At 44.7% G+C, this 21,707-nt stretch overlaps 1 long non-coding RNA gene across 1 annotated transcript in view; it reads right to left on the bottom strand.

The window, feature by feature from the left end:
- Nucleotides 1-17,908, bottom strand: part of LOC138297381 (uncharacterized) — a 35,967-nt gene extending 18,059 nt beyond the window's left edge. The window contains exon 1 of the long non-coding RNA XR_011204069.1: nucleotides 17,886-17,908. This is a non-coding gene — a long non-coding RNA (uncharacterized lncRNA). The remainder of the gene's footprint in view (nucleotides 1-17,885) is intronic.
- Between the last annotated feature and the right edge of the window lie 3,799 nt (nucleotides 17,909-21,707).

Genomic DNA, 21,707 nt, shown 5'->3' with positions numbered 1-21,707 from the left:
ATAGTAGCAAAACGATTAGTGACCCGCAGATGGAAATCACCTGACCCGCCACCGACACAGGCCTGGAAACGTTCTTTCGAGGTTTGGGCGGGAGCTGAAGGCATAGCACTGGCGCGGGAGGAGGTTTTGGGGCTGAGACAGTTTCCATTGTCTGCTAGCTGGGAGGGAATGCTACTGCGGCTGCGAGATGAGGGAATGCACCCATCAGAAGAGGAAGTGGAGTAATACAGGAAGACGCCCTCCTGACAAGAAAACACAATGCATGGGGGAACTGAATAAGAAAAGTTAGCCAGATATACCTTGACACTGGAATTAAAAATGACAATGCTTACTTAACCTGACACCTGACCCAACCCTCCTATTAATAAACTACTCCGCAACAATATAATCCCATCCCGACTGGAAATAATCACATAAGTGTATTCCACATAAGTGTCCATTGGCGGCAAATGTTGAATGTTAATCTTTTTCTCCCTTGTTGTTTTGCACCCTCCCCCTCAATTTCAAATTAGCATATATACGAAGCTCATGATTCCTGTCCTTTTCTCCTCTTTGTATCTAATCAGACCACTCCAATTGAACACACATACTAGAATTAAATTTAAATCAACATACACTGTATGAGCATGCTGATAAACATCAGAAACCCTATGGGGCCCCCACTCCTGCAAATCTATAAGGGGTTGATAAAGTTAAAGTACAGCAAGTAACAGGTACAACATGATGTGATAACCTTGGATGTCGTAACAACAGAAATGTATAACTGAATAACTACAAATGTATACCAAGTGGTATGTTGCAGCAATGCATAATATATATAATGTCAGTTATGTAATGAATTAAGAACACATGCCATGTTGTATGAAGCGTAAACAAATGTAGAAACATGAAGCAAAGTAAAGTTGAAAAATGCCAATAAACAAATTTGTGAAAAAAACAGGTATGAGCGTGGACAGCATGCTTCTTGATCACCTGCATGGATCTGCAGTTGTTTGCAGTATGCACTTATCATGTGTGTTATATACAAATTACATGAATAGTCCTCATGAGGAGGGAATGGAAACAGGCACCTTCTATGTTTGTCATTTTTAACATGTGTCTTTCTTGTTGTGTCTTAACATATGTGCATTGCTCCAGTGTAATTAAGATTTGTGTTCCCTGTTCTACATAATTGACAGGACCCTCATAAATCATAGACTCAGTGAATATTGTTAAGCATGACCATGCTGATAGGTATAGAATGGTTGCTTACTGATGGATGAATGTACATCACCATAGAAAGGAGTTAGCGAAGTAAGGATTTAGGTCCTAATGAAAGCATGGGATCCTGAGTATGGCCACTCTGAAAGCTGAAACATGTTGACCTATTACAATGCAGGGATAATGGTCAGTCTAATGCATCAGCATATTTATTTTATCATCCCTTAGGCTCACTTATATTAAATTGAAATTCCTGGGTTTTAAGGTATAGGAATTTTTACGTTTTCTAGACCCAGGTTCCATTAAACTCCCCTCTCATAAATGTACTCCCCACTAGCAATATCTCTGGTGAATGTGACAAGGCCAATGATGACGCATGACTCCAAGGAGTGTATGTAAGACCATGTCTAACAATTTTTTGTGACTCCGGTTGGTCCTTCACATATTGTGACACACGAAACAATGAACAAAGAGCTCTCAAACAGTGGACAATTCCATGTGAGAGAGTCCTTCAGTAGGTCACCTTTGCTGTGTGCGTTTGTCATCTCCTACATCACCAGAATTGGAAAGAGTGTCTTTTGCCAATAAACATTTCTAAAATTGCTACCCCTTTTTACCATACAGGATTGACCATGTTATTGATCGTTAAATGTCACCACACTGTTCCTCACATCCACTACTCCTTGCTTTTTCATTTTCTTACCAACCCCTCTTTCTTGACAATAAATGAATCCTCCATGTCAGATGAACAATCTCCACTGCCTTCCTGACACTATGGGGGTCATTCTGACTCCCGCCGGCCGCGGTAACCGCAGGGCCGGCGGGAGCCGCCAGAATACCGCTGTGCGGTCAGAAGACCGCTGCGGTTATTCTGGGTTTCCCGCTGGGCTGGCGGGCGACTGCCAGAAGGCCGCCCGCCAGCCCAGCGGGAAACACCCTTCCATGAGGACGCCGGCTCCGAATGGAGCCGGCGGAGTGGAAGGGGTGCGACGGGTGCAGTTGCACCCGTCGCGATTTTCAGTGTCTGCATGGCAGACACTGAAAATCATGGTGGGGCCCTCTTACGGGGGCCCCTGCAGTGCCCATGCCATTGGCATGGGCACTGCAGGGGCCCCCAGGGGCCCCACGACACCCCATACCGCCATCCTGTTCCTGGCGGCAAAGACCGCCAGGAACAGGATGGCAGTCGGAATCCCCATGGCGGCGCAGCAAGCTGCGCCTCCATGGAGGATTCCCAAGGGCAGCGGAAAACCGGTGGAACACCGCCGGTTTTCCGTTTCTGACCGTGGCTGTACCGCCGCGACCAGAATGCCCAAGGGAGCACCCCCAGCCTGTTGGCGGTGCTCCCGCGGTCCCCAACCCTGGCGGTCTCGGACCGCCAGGGTTGGAATGACCCCCTATGTGTTTGTACCCCCTTTGCTTATTTGCAACAACTTTTTAAAATATTTTCTCTGTCTACCCATACTTTGGTTTTATAGCACAACTACATGGGGGCTTCTTTATGCATGCTTTGTATTCTAATCCATCAAAATTAATATAAATTATTTTTTCATCCACAGTATGTTTAATGAGCAAGAAATCAATGGTTACCCTTTGCCATTGCTTACTGGCTAAGTCCACATATTTCAGTGGCAGTTGTCTAACAAACTTATTACTGCCATTTTTGGCAGAGAAGTGACATTTTCTCACAACATCTTGCCCTTCTTAACCTATCTTAGGGCATCAAAAGCAATACCTAAAGCTCCTTTTAATCATACTTTCGGATCCACCTCATGGGCAATTTTAAATATCCTGGCCCTCAAACACATCATAGGCACAATTTGACCACACCTCAATAACTCATCTTACCTTTTAAGGAACATCTGCACCTTGTTTTCTAGATTTTACACTCTACTCTATCTTTCCGTTGCCTGTCCATTTAACCTATTATGAATCTCATCTTCCTCCACAGCCTTTTTCTTAGTGTTTTGGAGATGGAAAGAGCAAGAGGTCTTTGGTGCTAAAAAGGCTGACAGCATGGATTACAGATTTCTGCTGGGAGACGAACCTTGGTGCTGGCAACAACATTGCCCCTAAATATGGAGCTAAGTAACAGGAAAAGCAATAGAAAGTGTAAGACAAGTTATGACAAAAAGATTGGTTGCAGGTGGGTAAGTAGGTGTATCAGTGTGTGATGAAGGGGAATTGAGAAAAGGAACATATGTAATGGATGTAGGTATAAGGAGTGACGAAGTACCCAAGGCTACAAAATGTGATGAGAAGAATGTACTGACAAGTTGAATAAAGGAAGGTAGTTTGAGCTAATAAAGGTAAATTGTTGAGCAAATAGGAGCACCAAGAAAGGTTCATACATGGGAATGGCTAAACCATTGGGACCCATATGATGGCAGCCACAAACAGAAAGATTTGGAAAGGGGAATATGTTGAAGTATTCAAATCTTTACATAGGGAGGTGGCAGCAAAAGAAGAGTCATTGAGGAGGAAGAATTTGAGTGAATAGAGAGATGGAAATCACTGTTGTCAAATGAAATTATATATTTGCCATCCTGATCTACGCAAGTCTATATTTCAAAAAATACCCAAAAAGGGATTTGGCACTTTTTAAGTACATTGGTATCATAATAAACAAGCAAATAATGTTTGAATAGATGGAATGAGTACAAAATGATTAGGAGTTCTGGACGAGGCTAGCAGAAGATGCTGATGGTTTGAGGGGAAACTAAATGCAGAACTTTGGTTGCAGTGTATGACATCTATCATATGACATATTATTAGGTAGGCACTGACAACTTATTCAGTGAGCGGTATGCCAGTCCTTCATCACCCCTTTCAGGGATGGTCCACACATGATAGGGTGGGCATAGCACTCAAAGGTACAGGAAACACATTGGGGAGCCTGTTGGACCTTTAACAAAGGTTTTTGTAACAGGGAGTATTGCAAGTTCAGGAATGAATGTTCAAAATATGTGACAAAGCATCCAGTTTTGCAGTGTTTCAACCAAGTGGGGTATACACAGGAAAGACAACAGGGACATTGGCAACAGAATGTGAGTATATGAAAAGGTCCACTGGGAAAAGTTTCATATTCCAGTTGACCTTGAGGTTCTACAGCACTGGTTACAGTTTTACCCTACCCAAAAAGATGTGTTTGTGTGAGATGAGGGTTTTGCAGAGGTATGAGACTAGATTACCAATCTCCTAGAGTTAACAGTTCAGCCAAGAATTTGTATTCTGCCATTGAGCACCCAGAAGTGATTAAAGTAAAGTTGTTGAAGAAAGTGTGAGACAGTAGTATGGAATGACCTCTTGATGACTGGTCCTATAACGAGGTTTTGATAGTTTTGCTGCTTGCACCTGTTCCTAAAAACGTAAAAGGGGACTTCTTTAACCCAACATTTAGGTGGCCATTATGAGTTTGGAGGTTTTGGACTGCTCCGCCCGTAGTGGAGGTGCGACCACTGACAGGGTAGCGGTCCGGACCACCATATTATGACTCTGGTGGGAAAATGTGAGCAGACCAGCCACTTCACCGCTGCTACTGCCAGAGCGGGAGAGCCGCCGATGACGGCGGTGGCCATCTTCAGGCCGGCAGAAAGGCCCTTCCCACCCACAGTATTACGACACACCACACAGCCAGGATTTCCGGGCCGGAACCACTGCCACGCTATGCCTGGCAGAAGTGAGGCGTACATAAGGAAACATTCACCGTAGGGACACAGACGACACCAACGCTGACATGGAGTGTGAACTGGAAATCTTCCCAGTGTTGATCCTTGCAACATTCCTCCAGGACTGTGACCGCCGACTAAGATGACAATGGTGAGTACAGCCACCTAGCACACAAGGGAGGGAAGGGGACAATTACACACCCACACGCCACACACATCCCGCACACACACCACCATGCCCACACACATGCACACCAACGCCCTTACACACACACACCCCCTCACCCCCAACACCCCAACGCACACACACACAACCCTAAACTAGATTCACAATCTGTAGAGGTAGACACTTACCTGACACATGCACAGAAAGAAAATACAAAGCACATACCTGTGTACACGATACTCCCACATTAAAACATAGGACTATGGAAGAACATTGTGCCAACATGCCTGTTGGCCAGATATATTAAACCAGAAACTGGGGGCAGAAAAATAAGTAAAGACAAGGCCATGGCCAGTCCACTCAAATTGTCACATTGGGCCCACAAGGCCCCCACTTGACTCCTACCATGAACATAGCCCCCACAGGGAAGGGGCATCAATGGGGCAGGCAGGCACCTCAGGGAGCAGGGGTAAGGAGTGCCGGGGGTGAGGACTCAGGCTTGGGAGGGAGGGGTACCTTGGCTTAGGTTTCGGAGTGGGTGGGGTTTTGTGCTTGCCCTGGGAAGGAGTAGGAGTGGGTTTGAACCGGGGGTGGGAGTGGAATCAGGCCTCCTACATGTCCTTTTCCTCCCTGGTGAAGGGGCATGGGGCTGTGAAGGGAAGACTGGGGAGGATTCTGATGAGGAAGGAGTGGATTTGGTGAGGCCAAGGGAGCATTTGGGGACAAGACAGGTGGGCCAGTGGGATCAAAAAGGTCAACACAGGAAAGGAAAAGCTTCTTAGGTGCATATGGAGGAGTTTTGTAGACAGGTTTGGGAGTGGAGGTTGAGGGAGTGAAAGTATGTGTTGTGGGCGTGCTATCAGAGGATGCAGGTGCATGCTTTTTCTGCTGATGTTTGGTGTATGGCTGTTGCATGGATGAGTGGGTGCGTTTGTGTGTACTGGGTGGAGAGGTGGAAACAGTGGGAGAAGACAGGCAGCTAGTGTAGATGGATGTGCAGGTGTCTGCAGGTCTGGTGGGTGTGCAGCAAGTGTCTGTGAAAGTTGTTGTGGTGAGTGTCTGGGGTGCATGAGTGGATGTCAGCGCTTGTGGTGACTGTGAGAATGGGGGAAGGAGCAGTGACTGATGGTGCAGAGCATGTGGATGTGCATGGTGAGGTGACAGACAGGGAGGAGGGGGTGGGCGACATAGTAGGTGAAGTGGATGTTGTTGTGTGTGCACTTGGATGTTGGGTGTGTGCCTGCTTATGGTGGGACATGTGGTGCCTGTGTTCCTCTTTGAGTTTCTTGTGTGTTGCCTTGGGTGCATGCCTGTCTGTATGTGTGCTTGGGATGGGTGAAGGGAGTGATGTGCTGGAAGTGGCAGAGCAGGTGGGAGGGGGGATGGAAGAACCAGGGACACTGGCTGCCGTCAAAGAGGAGGCCAGCGCCTGAAAAGATCTCTGTAGGCCAGCCATGGCACCGTGAAAGCTTTTTGCACAATGTTATATCTTAATCACTTTGAATTTCATTTAGGGCTTTTAACCATAAAATAATTTATGGCAAATATTAACGTTTTATGGTAATATGTGATAAAGGAAAGGTATGGATTTAGCTGCTGCTCTATGATTGTCGGCGAGAGTTACAAAATATTTATAATTTGCCATGTGAGAATTTCTTTGTTGGCTGTTTTTGAGTAACATTGTTATATGCATATATAACTTGTCTCATGAGTAATTTGTTTTCGGTCTTTGACATTATATAATAATACGTAACTGCTATAAGTGAGTTAAAGGTGTTTCTTATGAGTATAATGAGCAGTTGATATACTCCCAGTTTAGAATAATGTTGATGATCTTATTGGATTGTGAGTGGTAGACAATTGGTATTGTATAGATTGAAATGTAGAGCTTATTTGCCATAATGGACAGTGAGTGTTATTTGACAAATGAATTAATGATGTTTCAATCTTTCTTCTTATTATTGATGGCGGATCATTAAGCTAACAAACATAGCTGGTAACTTTTGATAATTAGGAGTAAGCATTGTCTTTTGGAAACGTGATGCAGCCTTTTTTCTTATACTAGGCATTTTCTTTGGATGCACTTGATATTACATGGGAAATGATCTGTTGAGTATTGTAGACCGAAGTGGAGTCAAATTATTTGATACGTGTAAATTCTTTTATTTAAGCAATTAATTATGGCTTGAATAAAAGTCTAATATTATTATATGTTTCTTGCACTAGGTTGGTATAAGGGTTTTAGATTTTTGGAGGGTGAAACAGGGTTTTTATAATAATAAGTATATACTTTATAACCTTGTTATATAAATTAATTGGATATTAAAAAAAAAATCAAATTCTAAAAAATTTAGTTTAAAATCATGTAAGATATCCTTGGTGGGTACCTTTTAATTATAGGTTCTGGGTAGTAAGTAGTTTTTTGCCTTTTTCTTTGTTCATATATGTATACTTATTTATTTCTTTATTCTTTTTTTATAGTTGTCAAATTGTTTGTCTTTATGCATAATAGGTCATTATGTATGTTATTTGTATGTTTTTTGTATATATATTTTCTGTTTTGTATAAGTCAAAGTATTCCCTTGCTAGGTTCTTTTTGTCATAGGGTAAAGAGTAAAGTTTGAAAGCTTTTTAGGAATATGTTTCTTGTCTTTTAAAAATATGTATATTCTTTATATGTATTATTTTGTTGTGTTTTTTAATGTTTTTTTCTGTTAGTCATGTTTGTTGTTATATATGTGTATGTGTACACTGAAAGGGAGTTAAATGTATTATATTACAGCCATGAAGAAGTCCTGTGCTAAGGACGAAATGCATTGGCTGTTTCTGCTATGAATATGTACTGTTTTAAGAAAAAAAGAATAAAGAGAAGATTTGAATGATACTACAATAAAGAACCGGACATTCAAATATTGTTGACTGTGGTGCACTACCAGTGTTCTAATTGCCTTCCAGGTAGGCATTGCATTGCTGTATCTGGGATGCCAGCCCCTGGATGGCATTCATGATGGCTGTCTGCCCGACAGAGATGGTTCTCAGGAGGTCAATAGCCTCCTCATTGAGGGCAGCAGAGCGGACTGGGACAGGGGTAGAGGTGCCTGCAGCGAAGGAGATGCCCCCCCTCCTGGGTGAGCGGGCACAGGCAACTTGGGCGGTAGCCACTGAGAGGGCGGTGCTGGTAAGGGGATTGGCAGAAGATGTTGTAGATCCGGTGGTCCCAGAAGGGTCTGCCACCACCACGGAGCGGCCATCGGAGGAGCTGTCAGAGTCACTGCCTGCAGCGGTAGTGCCTCCCCATGGTGCTCCCCTCGCCCTCCATTCCACTGGTCCCCTTGCTGTCGGTGGTCTCAGCCTCCTGGGTCCCGTGGGCAGCAGCATCCTCACTCACCGGTGCCTCTGCTCCCTCGCCAGATGATGCTAATACACACAAGGCCAAAAGAACACAGGGAGGTGGGGTAGAAATAAAAAGGAAGTAGGCTGTCAATACCTGATTGAATGGCATGTTGGCACAAATGCACTCCCACCCATCCCAGACACTATCCGTCAACATCACTCACTATATCAAGGGAGGTACCTCTGATTGGTGGTCTAGCTCCCACACTGCACTGACCTACCTCCACTTTACTGGCCAACTACATCACCATCCATTCCCTAAATCTCCACATACGTGGCTCACTGCACCTATCCATGCCCACATTCTACAGTCACGCGCACAACCATCCAATGCATTCGCACACATTCCTAGGATGCATGAATACCACTCACCTGGTCCTCTGGTTGCCCATACAGCTTTGCATACAGGGATAGGACCCCGTCCACCAGCTTCTCCAACTCCCCCGATGTGAAGGCCGGGGCTTGTTCCCCTGTACCCCGCCCCATCTCCAGGACCATAGTCAGGACACAGCAGCACACACAGTGGAGTAGTGGCTGTCTCGAGGTGCAGGAGTCAAGTGGCATAGGCAACCCAAAATGGCAGTGTAGACCATGGTGGTGTGCACCGTCACCACCAGCGGTGATCCTGATTGGGCCCTGTTTCCCATAAACAACAATGTTAACCAATGAGCAGTTGCACGGCGGTGAACACCACCTACCGCCATGACAATATACGCCAGCAGGATGATGTCACTTCCTACTACTCTCCACAACCTATATGACTGAAGGCTGCCATTTTGTGAACAAACGTGAACCCAAACAGGAAAGGGGCAGTGTACTTAGTGCCATTTCACCTACCGTCAGGGACCTAGAGGTAACATAACAAATACCTTTACCCATACAATGGTTGCAAGTATGCCTACACTGTTAAATGTCCCTTCCACAGCAATCACAACACATTGCCCTTTCTGGGTTTGATCCAGTTTCGTATCTGATACTGTATCCTGTGTGTGGAATACACATGCAATGGATGTGAGAGGTGAATGGAGAGTAATTAGACCTACACAAGATGCATCTACCTTTTTTCCCATAGCTTCAGACCCATGTGGAGAGGGAGGGCTCCATCTGTCTACAGACCCCTGGTTGATCTGGTTACCATGGAAGAGTGCCACAACATCATCAACCTACAAGACCCCAACACCTCAACCCTCCTAGACAACCTCCACAGCATAGGGCTCCGACAGATCGTGACAGAACCAACACACTCAGCAGGACACACCCTGGACCCCATCTTCACAACAGAAACCTCCGTCACCTTCAGCCATACCTCCGAACTTCCATGGACAGACCACTGATGCATCCATTTCACCTTCAATGCACCCACCATCCTCAGAACCCAGCACCAACCATCTCGCAGAAGCTGGGCAAGAATCACCGATGACCAGCTCACCGCCAACCTCGCCAACTCTACTCCCTCCATCACACACAACAATGACCCGAACACCACAGCACGCACCTTTCATAAATGGATCACCGACTGCACCAACACCATAGCCCCCCTCAAAATTAGCAACAGCACGCGCACTAAGAAAGCCAGCTGGTTCACCGCAGAACTCAGAGACTCCAGAGGCACTTGCTGACGCCTCAAGAAGATCTAGAGAAACACCAAATCCACAGAAGCCCAAAGCAACTTCAGAGCCGCCACCACCGCCCACCACCAACTCATCAGAAGCACCAAAACAAAAGCAATACAAGACAGAATCTCCTCACACGCACACAACAACAAGGAACTCTTCAGCATCATTAAGGAGTTCGCCCAACCCAACAGTGAAACAACAGACATCCCACCCTCACAGGACCTCTGCGACAGACTCAACACTTACTTCCACCAAAAAATCAAGATCATATATGACAGTTTCAACAAGGACAACCTAGGCGCAGAACCCCCTCCACCGGAACCCGACACCAACAAAGCAACGATCACCAACTGGACCCCCCTCACCACAGAAGATACACTGAAGACAATGAAGTCCATGCTCCGGTGTCCCCACGGACCCATGCCCCACCACATCTTCAACAGAGTCGCTGACATCATCACCTCCAAGCTCTGATTCACCATCAACCGCTCCCTAGTTGACACCTCTTTCCTAGATGACTATAAGCACACGGAGATCAACCCACTCCTCAAAAAACCCTCGGCAGACCCCACCGACATCAAGAATTTCATGCCCATCTCCCTGCTCCCATTTACAGTGAAAGTCATCGAGAAAGCAGCCAACTCGTCACTTTTATCGAAGACTACATCATCCTTGACGCCTCCCAATCTGGATTTAGAAAAAAACATAGCACCAAAACGGCCTTCCTGGCCACAGCAGATGACATCAGCTCCCTTCTGGACATGGGAGAAATGGCGGCACTCATCCTGCTAGACCTCTCAGTGGCTTTCAACACAGTCTCCCACCACACCCTGATACGCAGACTTCACGAAGCTGGCATCAGAGACAAGGCTCTCAACTGGATCCAATCCTTCCTCTCAAGCAGAGCTCAACGAGTGAGACGCCCCCTTCTTCTCAGACCCAACACCTACCACCTGCAGAGTTCCCCAGGGGTCCTCCCTCAGCTCCAAGCTGTTTAATGTCTACATGGCTCTGCTTGCCGACATCGTCAGAAGCCACGGAATCAACATTGTCTCCTACACCAACGACACCCAACTCATCCTCTCCCTATCCAACGAACCCAACACAGCCAGACACAATTTCTGCGAAGGCATGGGAGCAGTCGCCAACTGGATGAAAAACAGATGCCTTCAACTCAACGTGAACAAGACAGAAGTACTCATCAATGGCCCTCAACACAACGTGTGGAACGACTCCTGGTGGCCACCAACCCTCGGATGCCCGCCCACCTCCACAAACTAAGCAAGTAACCTCGGGATCATCCTAGACTCCAAACTCAAAATGAACCGCCAAATCAACTCAGTCACATCCACCTGCTTCCGCACCCTCTGCCTCCTATGCAAGAGTATTCAAATGGATGCCCCTCGAACACAGAAAAACCGGCACACACACCCTCATTACCAGCAGACTGGACTACGGCAACACGCTGTACGCTGGGATCAACTATAAATTCACCTGTAAATTACAGAACATCCAGAACGCCGCCTCCAGACTGGTCCTCGACCTTCCTCAACACTGTCACATCTCTCAACACCTGCATACACTTCACTGGCTTCCCATAGAGAAAAGAATCACCTTCAAGATCCTCACCTATGCACACAAAGCCCTCCACAACACCAGACTAGCCTATCTGAACAGGCGACTCAACTTCCACGTACCCCACAGGACCCTACGCTCAGGCCAGCTCTCTCTCGCAGAAGTACCCCGCATCCAGAAAACTAGAACAGGGGGATGCTCTTTCTCCCACCTCACAGTCACAGCCTGGAACGCCCTTCTGCTGCACCTCAGATGAACTACCTCCCTCCTCAACTTCACGAAGGAGCTGAAGACATGGCTTTTCGAAGAACCACCTCACTGATGGGTGTTGCACGCCCTCCCGCAGCGCCTTGAGATCCTTTGTGGGTGAGTAGTAGCTTAATAAACACCAGATTGATTGATTGAATTATCGCCTGAACCGTTACACAATTCGTGAGTTGTGTGCCCAATTGGAGTCTGATCTCATGCCTGCAATAAGAAACCACTATGATATCCCTCCAACATTGCAGGTACTATCAGTCCTACATTTCTTTGCAACTGGTTAATTTCATGTGACAGTGGGCATGGCATCCGGGTTGTCACAGCCAATGTTCACCAGCATCCTAACTAATTTCTTGCTTGGCTTCTTACAACACATGCAGAGTTACATCCAGTGCCCCCAAAGCCCTGATCTCACTACTATCAAGTCAAATTATTATAGCATTGCCAACATACCACATGTGATTAGTGCAGTAGATAGCACCCACATACCCCTAATTTCCCCAGAGCCTATGAACAGGTGTACAGGAATCACAAAAACTACAACTCACTTAGGGGGTTATTCTAACTTTGGAGGAGGTGTTAATCCGTCCCAAAAGTGACGGAAAAGTGACGGATTTACCACCAGCCGTATTACGAGTCCATTATATCCTATGGAACTCGTAATACGGCTGGTGGTATATCCGTCACTTTACCGTCACTTTTGGGACGGATTAACACTCCTCCAAAGTTAGAATAACCCCCTTAATGTGCAGTTGGTCTGTCTTGCAGATCAATATATCTAACAGGTGGATGCACGATTCCCTGGATCTGTCAACGATGCCTACATACTGAGGAACATCAGTGTGCCACACATGATGACACAACTACAGGGGCGTGGGAGAGCCTGGCTAATTGGTGGGTGTGTGTGACACAGATTTCCAGTCATACATGACTGTCAGCTTGTTTGCATTGCAGTAAAGTGTGTTTTGGACTAACTTTTACCCCTCTTCCCAGGTGATTCAGGATATACAAACATGCCGTGGCTCCTGACACCTGTGAAAAATCCAAGGACAGATGCAGAAAACCGGTAAAATGATGCCCATTGTCGCACAAAAAGGGTGATTGAGTAGACCATTGGGCTCCTGAAGGCCAGATTCTGCTGCCTGCACATGTCCGGTGGATCGCTGTGCTGTGCCCCTGACAAGGTGTGTCAGATTGTAGTGGCCTGCTGCATGCTCCTTAATTAGGCTCTGAGGAAACGTTCCACTACTGGAAGAGGAAGATGCCGGACTGCCACCCGTAGGATCTCAGGGGATGGATGACAGTGATGGAGAGGATGAGGGGGGTGAAGTTGACTCCAGGACCCAGCTAATGCAGCTCTACTTCCAATGACTCTCAGGTACATGTTGCACGGTGATATTAGCTAGACTGGGATGGATGTCAGTGGCAGATGGAGACTGTACCTCCACAGTGCTGTGTGGCCAGGAGTAAGTGTATGTGTGGATGTTTGGGGATCCACTTTTGGCCTTCTGCTGAGTGTTGAACAGAGTGGTCACAGTAGTTTTACACATCATCATTACCTGTGTGAAACTTTGATGTTTTTTTTCTCAACATACCTCTGACGGGGTGTTGTCTGTAGCTCATCTGGAAAGTTTTCATGGCTGTGACACTTGTGGTGGGCAAGGGCTGACAGTTATCCTGGCAGGTTGACATTCCTAGACACTATGGTGGGTGATGTTAAGTTCAGTTTTCATCTGCCACTTAGTGTTGTTAAGTTCAGTTTTCATCTGCCACTCTACATTCATATTTATGAAAATGTGCATTTACACAAGTCTGAGTAGTGCCCTGGGTGGGGTTTCTGGAGGCTGGCTGCCCAGGGCTGTGGGATGGGCCAGGGTATTCCTCTTGGTCCGGACATGCAGATGCACTCTCCTCACTGGGGCCTTCTTCTTCTGGTGGGGGACTTGCACTTCTTGCCATCTCAGGCCGGGTTGCATGGACTGTGGTACCTGTGTGTTACATAAATGAGAATTTGGTTTCCTGCAATGTGTTGTGCATTGTGGTAATTTTATATATGTTTGTTTCGTAGTTTTTGCCATTGTTGTATTTTTCTCATGTTTTCTGCCCCCTATGCTGTCATTGCCATATCCCTTGCAGCTCTAGCCACCTGTTTGTTGTGCTTCCATTCCAAGTCACTTGCATGCAGGGGCCCTTCGAGATAGGTGTGATGCATTTTTAGTTAAGGCATTGATGGTGCTTGTGGGTGATTTAGTGCACCATCCATTACATGCAGGAGTTGGTGATTGTGCTCACAGAAATTTGGGGTGTTGTGGGCATGCAAGGATTCTGGGTACTGTTGTATTTGGGACGTTGGATGTGTATGGGATAGGATGTTTAGTGATAGTGAGAGAGGTAGGGCGAGACATGCATTACAGGTGGGATACATGGTAGGGGAGAATATATGACTTACCCGAGTCCAGTCCTCCAGTGAGTCCAGTTAGGCTCCCCGGGTGCAGGAGAGCCAGGACCTTCTCCTCCCAGTCATTGTATTTGGGAGGTGGAGGGTGGGGACGCCACCAGTCTTCTGTACTGCAATTTGATGTTGTGATGCCATGGAACTTACCTTCCCCCCCAGGTCGTTTCACCTCTTCTTGATGTCATCCCTTGTGCGTGGATGGTTTCCCACTGTGTTCACCTTGTTGACAATCCTCTGCCATAGCTCCATCTTCCTGTAGATGGACATCTGCTGTACCCGTGCCCCAGACAGTTGCGGCTCGACCATGAGTATTTCATCCACCATGGTTCTTAGCTCCCTGTCAGTGAAGCAGGGGTTCTTAGGGGGTGCCATGGTGTGTGTTGTGCGTGGTGTTGTGAGGGTGAGTTGGTGGGGGTGGTGTGGTGTGTGTGTGTACATGTGGGTCCTGGTTGTGGGCGTGTAGTGGTTGTGTAGTTTTGTGTGCGTGTGTGTGGCTTGGGTAATAGGTTTGTAGAGTGTGTGCATGGTGTTCATGGCAATAGCTATGGTGCAATTGATGTTGCAAAGGATAGTGGGATGTGTGTGTGTGTATTATAGTGGTGTGTGGGTGTGTGTAGTGTGTGTATATGTGTCTCAGGTGAGGGGCTTTTGAAGTACCCAAAGCATACGGCTGTTGCTGGTGGGTGCCATTACTGTCTGTACCGCCGTTGAATAATCGTGGGGCTGATTTGTGTATCATAATTTTGTGGGTAGATTTTTGATGGTGTGGTGGTGAGGAGTTGCTGAGTCCCACCTTTCTGCCATCGGAGGCCCTGGCAGTGTGTGAGGATAGGCAGATTTTTGGCCGCTGGCTCTTTGTACTCATAATACAGCGGACTGCATTCTGCTGACACTGCCGGTCTTTTGGCGGTCGCCAGCACGGCGGTCAGGGGTGTTTCCCGCCAAACTCATAACGAGGGCCTAAGTGTGCCTGGGAGAGTAGCCAAAAAATGACTTTATAATGGTAGAATTGACTTTGGTGCATTATGCTTCACTGCAGCCATAATGCTGGTGAGGTCAGCAGGGCTCAGGGCCTACATGGCTGAGAGTGATATAAAATTAGCTTTACGATTTCTGCCAGTACATCCAAATGGGTATGAGCTGCTAGGTATGTACCTTCAGGGCCAAGTGGGGTGTTTCAGTTCATGCTCATAGTTTGAACAGTTCAGTATGTTTTTACTATGGTCATTCTGTTTTGTAAATGTTTCTAGTTTAGAAAGGCATTATTAATGTGATTTTGTCTTCATTGGTTCACAGGATCAGGTTTGTCAGAAGATTTTAAATGTGTTTCAGAGAGTTGGGGATGCATTTTGCACCTGAAAAATCAGTTGGTCCAATGACAGCAAGCTTACAGTCATCCAATTGGATTCTGTGAGATGGAGGCTAGGTTGCATAGGAAGAAAAAGGTTAGTGATGCTTACATTTTTACAGGATATTTGGAATGGAAATGAAGTGAAGGCACAATCCACACAAGTGCTGCTATGACACCTCAATTTTGCTTGTTATTTTGCATATCCGGAGGTGTTGTAGGGGGCTTGGATTTTTGGTGGTGAAAATGTTTCTTCTTCATCACAGGGAGAAGTTGTTAGCAAGAGTTATGACTGATCTGAGAATTTGGACAGTTTTCCTGAAACATTTCAATGCCAGGTCCTTTTAGAACTTGGGAGATAAAGCAGAATAGAGTATTGAAATATTTTGAAATGCAGCTGAATGTAGGCGTTTTAGTCAGGGCAGGTGGTGTGATGAACAGTGGATAGAGTCTTGGCTGAAGGAAAGTAGGAGTATTTAATTTTTTGATTTTTTTCCTCTGCTGGTGACATTGATGCCTTAGAGCAAGCATTGTAAGAAAAAAAAGTGGCTTTCAGAGTGGACGACATGGCAGTGGCGCAGATAGTGAACAGACAGTCAGGACATCCTTGAGAGTTTTTAAGTTGCTGCGTTTTGTTTTGGCTTGTTTAAATCACAATATTGTCTTTAAGGCACGGCATGCCTCCAGAATTGACAATTAAACTGTGGGTACCGTGTCTCATGAGTAGTGGAGGAAGTTCTATGAGCTGCCATCAATGCCAGATACATGCAGCGCAGAGATGCTGCCAGAGCTGTGGTGGCAGGGCAGTTGACAGTAATTCATATGATTGGTTGGAATATTTTTCTTACAGTTTCGTTGTAACACCCTTTTACAATCAGAGTTGTATCAATAAACATAACATTATCGTAGTATTTCACGTAATGGTAAAGATTACATTTTATGAAACTAGAAAAAAGAGATGTATGTATATAAATATATATATAGAGAGAGAGAGAGAGAGAGTGTCTGGTCTTTTTGCCAATGTATCCAGTATACTGTCACAGTCTTTATTCAGATTAGTTCTACCTGGCCAAGATTATCAACATTACTAACCAGTATGGCTAAGGGTCAGGTTGAGTTTCCTCATAGCTGGGAAACAGTGGTCAGCCCATCCGTTCTAGATCTAAAATCAGTCATAAGTAAACACAGTTATCTCAACTAAAGTACCCCAGGTAGAAGTATTTATAAAGCCATAGTAATCTTGGTATCACTTTCTTTATACAGCTATCCAGTCACGTTAGATGCCAGCTCAAAAACACGCTATGAGGATACAGGATCAGGAAAGGCTGTCAAGGAAAGGGATCCAGACTTCCTCAAATTAGGGTGCTTGATCATAAAACCTATAGATTGTTTTTTCAAAGGCAGCTAATGCAGCAATCAATTCATAACTTTCCAGTACGGTCAGCAGTGTCCATTTACACAATGTACATATTTTAGCTGTCGCCAGTGCTGAGCCCAAGCATCTTTTGCAATGTGTATTAATCTCATGTCTTGAAGCAAGGCTAACTCCAGAGGGTCATATGCTACAACTGGATGTCTGCCTGGCCTCTCTCAACCCTCTATCATGGGTGTTTAAAAGGTGTACCAGTCTTCCTACGTATACGACTTTTTAAATTAATAGTGACAAGATCTGTTTCAGATGTAATCATGTGGGTTTTTAATGAAGCTGCTCAATGATTAAGCTATATATTCCATAGATTAGCTTTTTATCAGTTTGCCATTTAATAAGATGTTTATGAATAAAAGAGGTCCCAAGCTCTTGTGGTGTTTGCCCTGTGTTTTTCTTTAGGTAGCTCGTCAACCAGGTAAACCCACATTGGTGTTTTACTTCAAGCCCCTCTTGCAGATTTAGGAATGTTTTCCATATGCCTTCAGATATCAAGTTACACATAGTCTTGATCCTTAAGAGTCACAAACAGTTTGGAGCACACCTGCCTAACATCCCAGCAAAAGATCAGCCCCATTGCATCATGATAAATGTAGTTTCCTCAAAAAACGAACTCCGTTAATTTTAAATATTTCACCTCTAAATAGGTGCAGCCTTTGCTGTGCATCTCTGGACACATATATGTGTTTCTGGGTTAATCCCTTCTTCAGCAGAGAACAAATAAAGCACATTTGCGGGGTGCTGGAAATGCTGCCATTAATCATCCGGTTTCAATACCTCTTCACTGGCATGCCGTTGCCTGCTCCAGAGCTCGTCAGCCCAGTGGCTCAAGGGAGCCTTTTTAAAGTCACAAACAGTTTGGAGCACACCTGCGTAACATCCCAGCAAAAGATCAGCCCCATTGCATCATGATAAATGTAGTTTCCTCAAAAAACGAACTCCGTTAATTTTAAATATTTCACCTCTAAATAGGTGCAGCCTTTGCTGTGCATCTCTGGACACATATATGTGTTTCTGGGTTAATCCCTTCTTCAGCAGAGAACAAATAAAGCACATTTGCGGGGTGCTGGAAATGCTGCCATTAATCATCCGGTTTCAATACCTCTTCACTGGCATTCCAGCACCCCGCAAATGTGCTTTATTTGTTCTCTGCTGAAGAAGGGATTAACCCAGGAAACACATATATGTGTCCAGAGATGCACAGCAAAGGCTGCACCTATTTAGAGGTGAAATATTTAAAATTAATGGAGTTCGTTTTTTGAGGAAACTACATTTATCATGATGCAATGGGGCTGATCATTTGCTGGGATGTTAGGCAGGTGTGCTCCTAACTGTTTGTGACTTTAAAAAGGCTCCCTTGAGCCACTGGGCTGACGAGCTCTGGAGCAGGCACCGGCATGCCAGTGAAGAGGTATTGAAACCGGATGATTAATGGCAGCATTTCCAGCACCCCGCAAATGTGCTTTATTTGTTCTCTGCTGAAGAAGGGATTAACCCAGAAACACATATATGTGTCCAGAGATGCACAGCAAAGGCTGCACCTATTTAGAGGTGAAATATTTAAAATTAATGAAGTTCGTTTTTTGAGGAAACTACATTTATCATGATGCAATGGGGCTGATCATTTGCTGGGATGTTAGGCAGGTGTGCTCCTAACTGTTTGTGACTTTAAAAAGGCTCCCTTGAGCCACTGGGCTGACGAGCTCTGGAGCAGGCACCGGCATGCCAGTGAAGAGGTATTGAAACCGGATGATTAATGGCAGCATTTCCAGCACCCCGCAAATGTGCTTTATTTGTTCTCTGCTGAAGAAGGGATTAACCCAGAAACACATATATGTGTCCAGAGATGCACAGCAAAGGCTGCACCTATTTAGAGGTGAAATATTTAAAATTAATGGAGTTCGTTTTTTGAGGAAACTACATTTATCATGATGCAATGGGGCTGATCATTTACTGGGATGTTAGGCAGGTGTGCTCCTAACTGTTTGTGACTTGATCCTTACGAGTACCAGCCCATCCAGAAAAAGGGTGAATTGTTAATACCTAATTCAGCATTGTGCACTTGGGGGACATCCATATGGAGAAACCCATGTTGGTGCTGTTTAAGAGAGTGTTGAAGTGACTTCCAAGCATGGAATGTACACAGCAGCATCTGATTTTGTTGGTCTTTTGGTGTCAGTAAACTTTCTATACAGAATGCTAGGAACCTTAGCATTATTTTGAAGATAACTCTCTGTCAGTAGCCATCTGACATTTCCAGCTCAGGATGAAAATAGTATTGGAGTTGCAATAACTGATGTGCTTCATAGTAGTCCTCTATCTCAGGAAGCCATAGTCCTCCTGATCTCCTATTGATGTAGAGTATTGACATTTGCAGGCCGGCATCTGTCTCCATCGCATATTTAACTGTGCCTCTATGAATTTTAGCTAAGTGCATGGAATGAGTGGAGGCAAGCTCCCAAAGAGAAAATTTAACCGTGAAAAACTACTCTTTTCAACATTTGGGCCCTGACTCACAATCATAGTTATAGCTGTTTCCATTTTGCTAAATCCCCTTGCATTTGGTCCATTACTATTGACATATTATCTTGTACCATGTGTTTTATGTCGCTATTAACCAGTATGCCAAGGTATTTCAATTTAAATAGGTCCCATTTGAAGGAATATTCACTTCCTCAGAGTTCCCTCAGTAATAGTAGTAGACATTGATATGAAGCCACATTTTGTTCAGTTTATTTTATAGAATGAGCAATTTGAAAATGATGAAATTATGGAAATAAGCTCCCGGACGGAGGAGTCTGCGGACGTCAGAGTTATCAAGATGTTGTCTGAATTGAGCATGACCTTCAGTTCCCCAGCTGCTGATCTTATTCCTTCTATTTTATATTACCCTAATGGCTATGGTGATTGGTTCTAAGGCAACTAGGGACAAAGGTGGCCAAAGGGGGTTCCCCTTTCTTGTCCCTCTTTTCATCAGAATAGTCCTAGAGAGAAAGCTGCTATTGTTGACCTGAGTGAGGGTATCTTGTACAGGATATGGACCATGTTTATAAGTGGTTTTCCAATTCCGATGCTAAACATCACTCCGAAGAAGTAGTTCTACTCCATTCAGTAAAAGGCTTTTTCTGCTTCAAGGGAGAGGGCCACAGTTTCTTCTTTGCTGCATCTGGTTTGCCACATCAAGTGCAATAGTGCTCTGAGATGTTTCCAGAAAGACCTGCCTGGGATGAATCCCAGTTGTTTTTTTTCTGTATAATGCAAGGTAGTACCCTCTTTAGCTTGTTGGACATAATTTCCACCAAACGTTTATATAGCAATTTAAGAGCGATGTAGGTCTATAGTTGAGTGGGTCTCTCCCATGTTTTGGGATAAGGGAGACATATGCTTGATTAAATTCCAGTCTCAGTTACCCTGCCTCTAGCGTCTCTTTGTAGACATGGGTCAGCAGCAGCATCGTCGAGGCTGCTGTGATCTTGTAAAAGCTGAACAAGAAGTTGTCCTCAGTTGGGGCTTTTCATGTCTTATACGGCCTTGGTGACAGCTTCCTATCTAATAGGCTTGTCCATTCCCAGTCATAGATCTGTTGAGAGTTTTGATAGTCAAAGCCTTTAGAAGATTTCCTCTTCTTGGGTTGTATCATTTGGTGCTTATGATTAAAACAATTCTATGTAATAAGTGGCATACATTTGTTATGTGCATTGAATCTGTCAACATCACAAATAGTTTATTTTCGGGTATTTCCCGATAAAACATTCAACAATTTATACAATCATAAAAATCGTTTAATAAAATTGTAAATTAAAAGGTACTGTTAAAGTGCATTGAATGTACTTCAAGATCAAAGATCCTGATTTTAAAATGTAAATAACTTTTAAAAATGGTAAAACTAAAACACATTATCATATGCAATCCAAAATGCCCACTAGAACCTAGAAGCAAAGTACAGTGCTTCAACTTAAGATTTTCTTATACACACACACACACTGACCAAGCCCACATTAACATTTTTGACAATTAATAAAAACAATCTTTTCCCAGTTATCTGTTTTCAAAAGTCTAATTGCCTCTCAAATGTGTTTTACGCTCATTAAACCATATATAGCAATATTGCATTTTTTCCTAAGGGCACGATGAGCTTGGCAGATGAAGAAGAATAAATTATTTTCAGTTTCCTTTGATGTGAAACAAACTGGGCAGATCTCCTTTGCCACTTTTTATTTGGACAATTTTGCAGAGAAGGAATTGACTGGCAAAATACCTATTCCAAATTTTATGTGCATTTTTTTTGCATTATATGGTACAGTTCTAATCATATAGGATCAAATTCTGGAGTGCATTTGTAAAATGAAGATTTGTCAGTTAGCCCTCCAGCTCTCTGTTCAGTACAGGTTTTCTCCCTAACATACTGTCAGTAACAGATCTTCATCCTTAGCCTAAAGCTTCCCTTTATGATTACTGGGTTTTCCCATAAGGTAGAACCTCAATAACCATGCTCTAATAAACCTGAGTCGAGGGGTAGAGCAATGTTTGTCCAGGCAAATGAGATCCCTGAAAGAAGTTCAATGTCATTAAAGTTTATTTACAGACCAAATCCTTATC

The sequence above is a fragment of the Pleurodeles waltl genome, chromosome 5 (assembly GCF_031143425.1).
Source record: "Pleurodeles waltl isolate 20211129_DDA chromosome 5, aPleWal1.hap1.20221129, whole genome shotgun sequence".
Taxonomy (NCBI): Eukaryota; Metazoa; Chordata; class Amphibia; order Caudata; family Salamandridae; genus Pleurodeles; species Pleurodeles waltl.
This window is presented reverse-complemented; position numbering and strand designations above follow the sequence as displayed.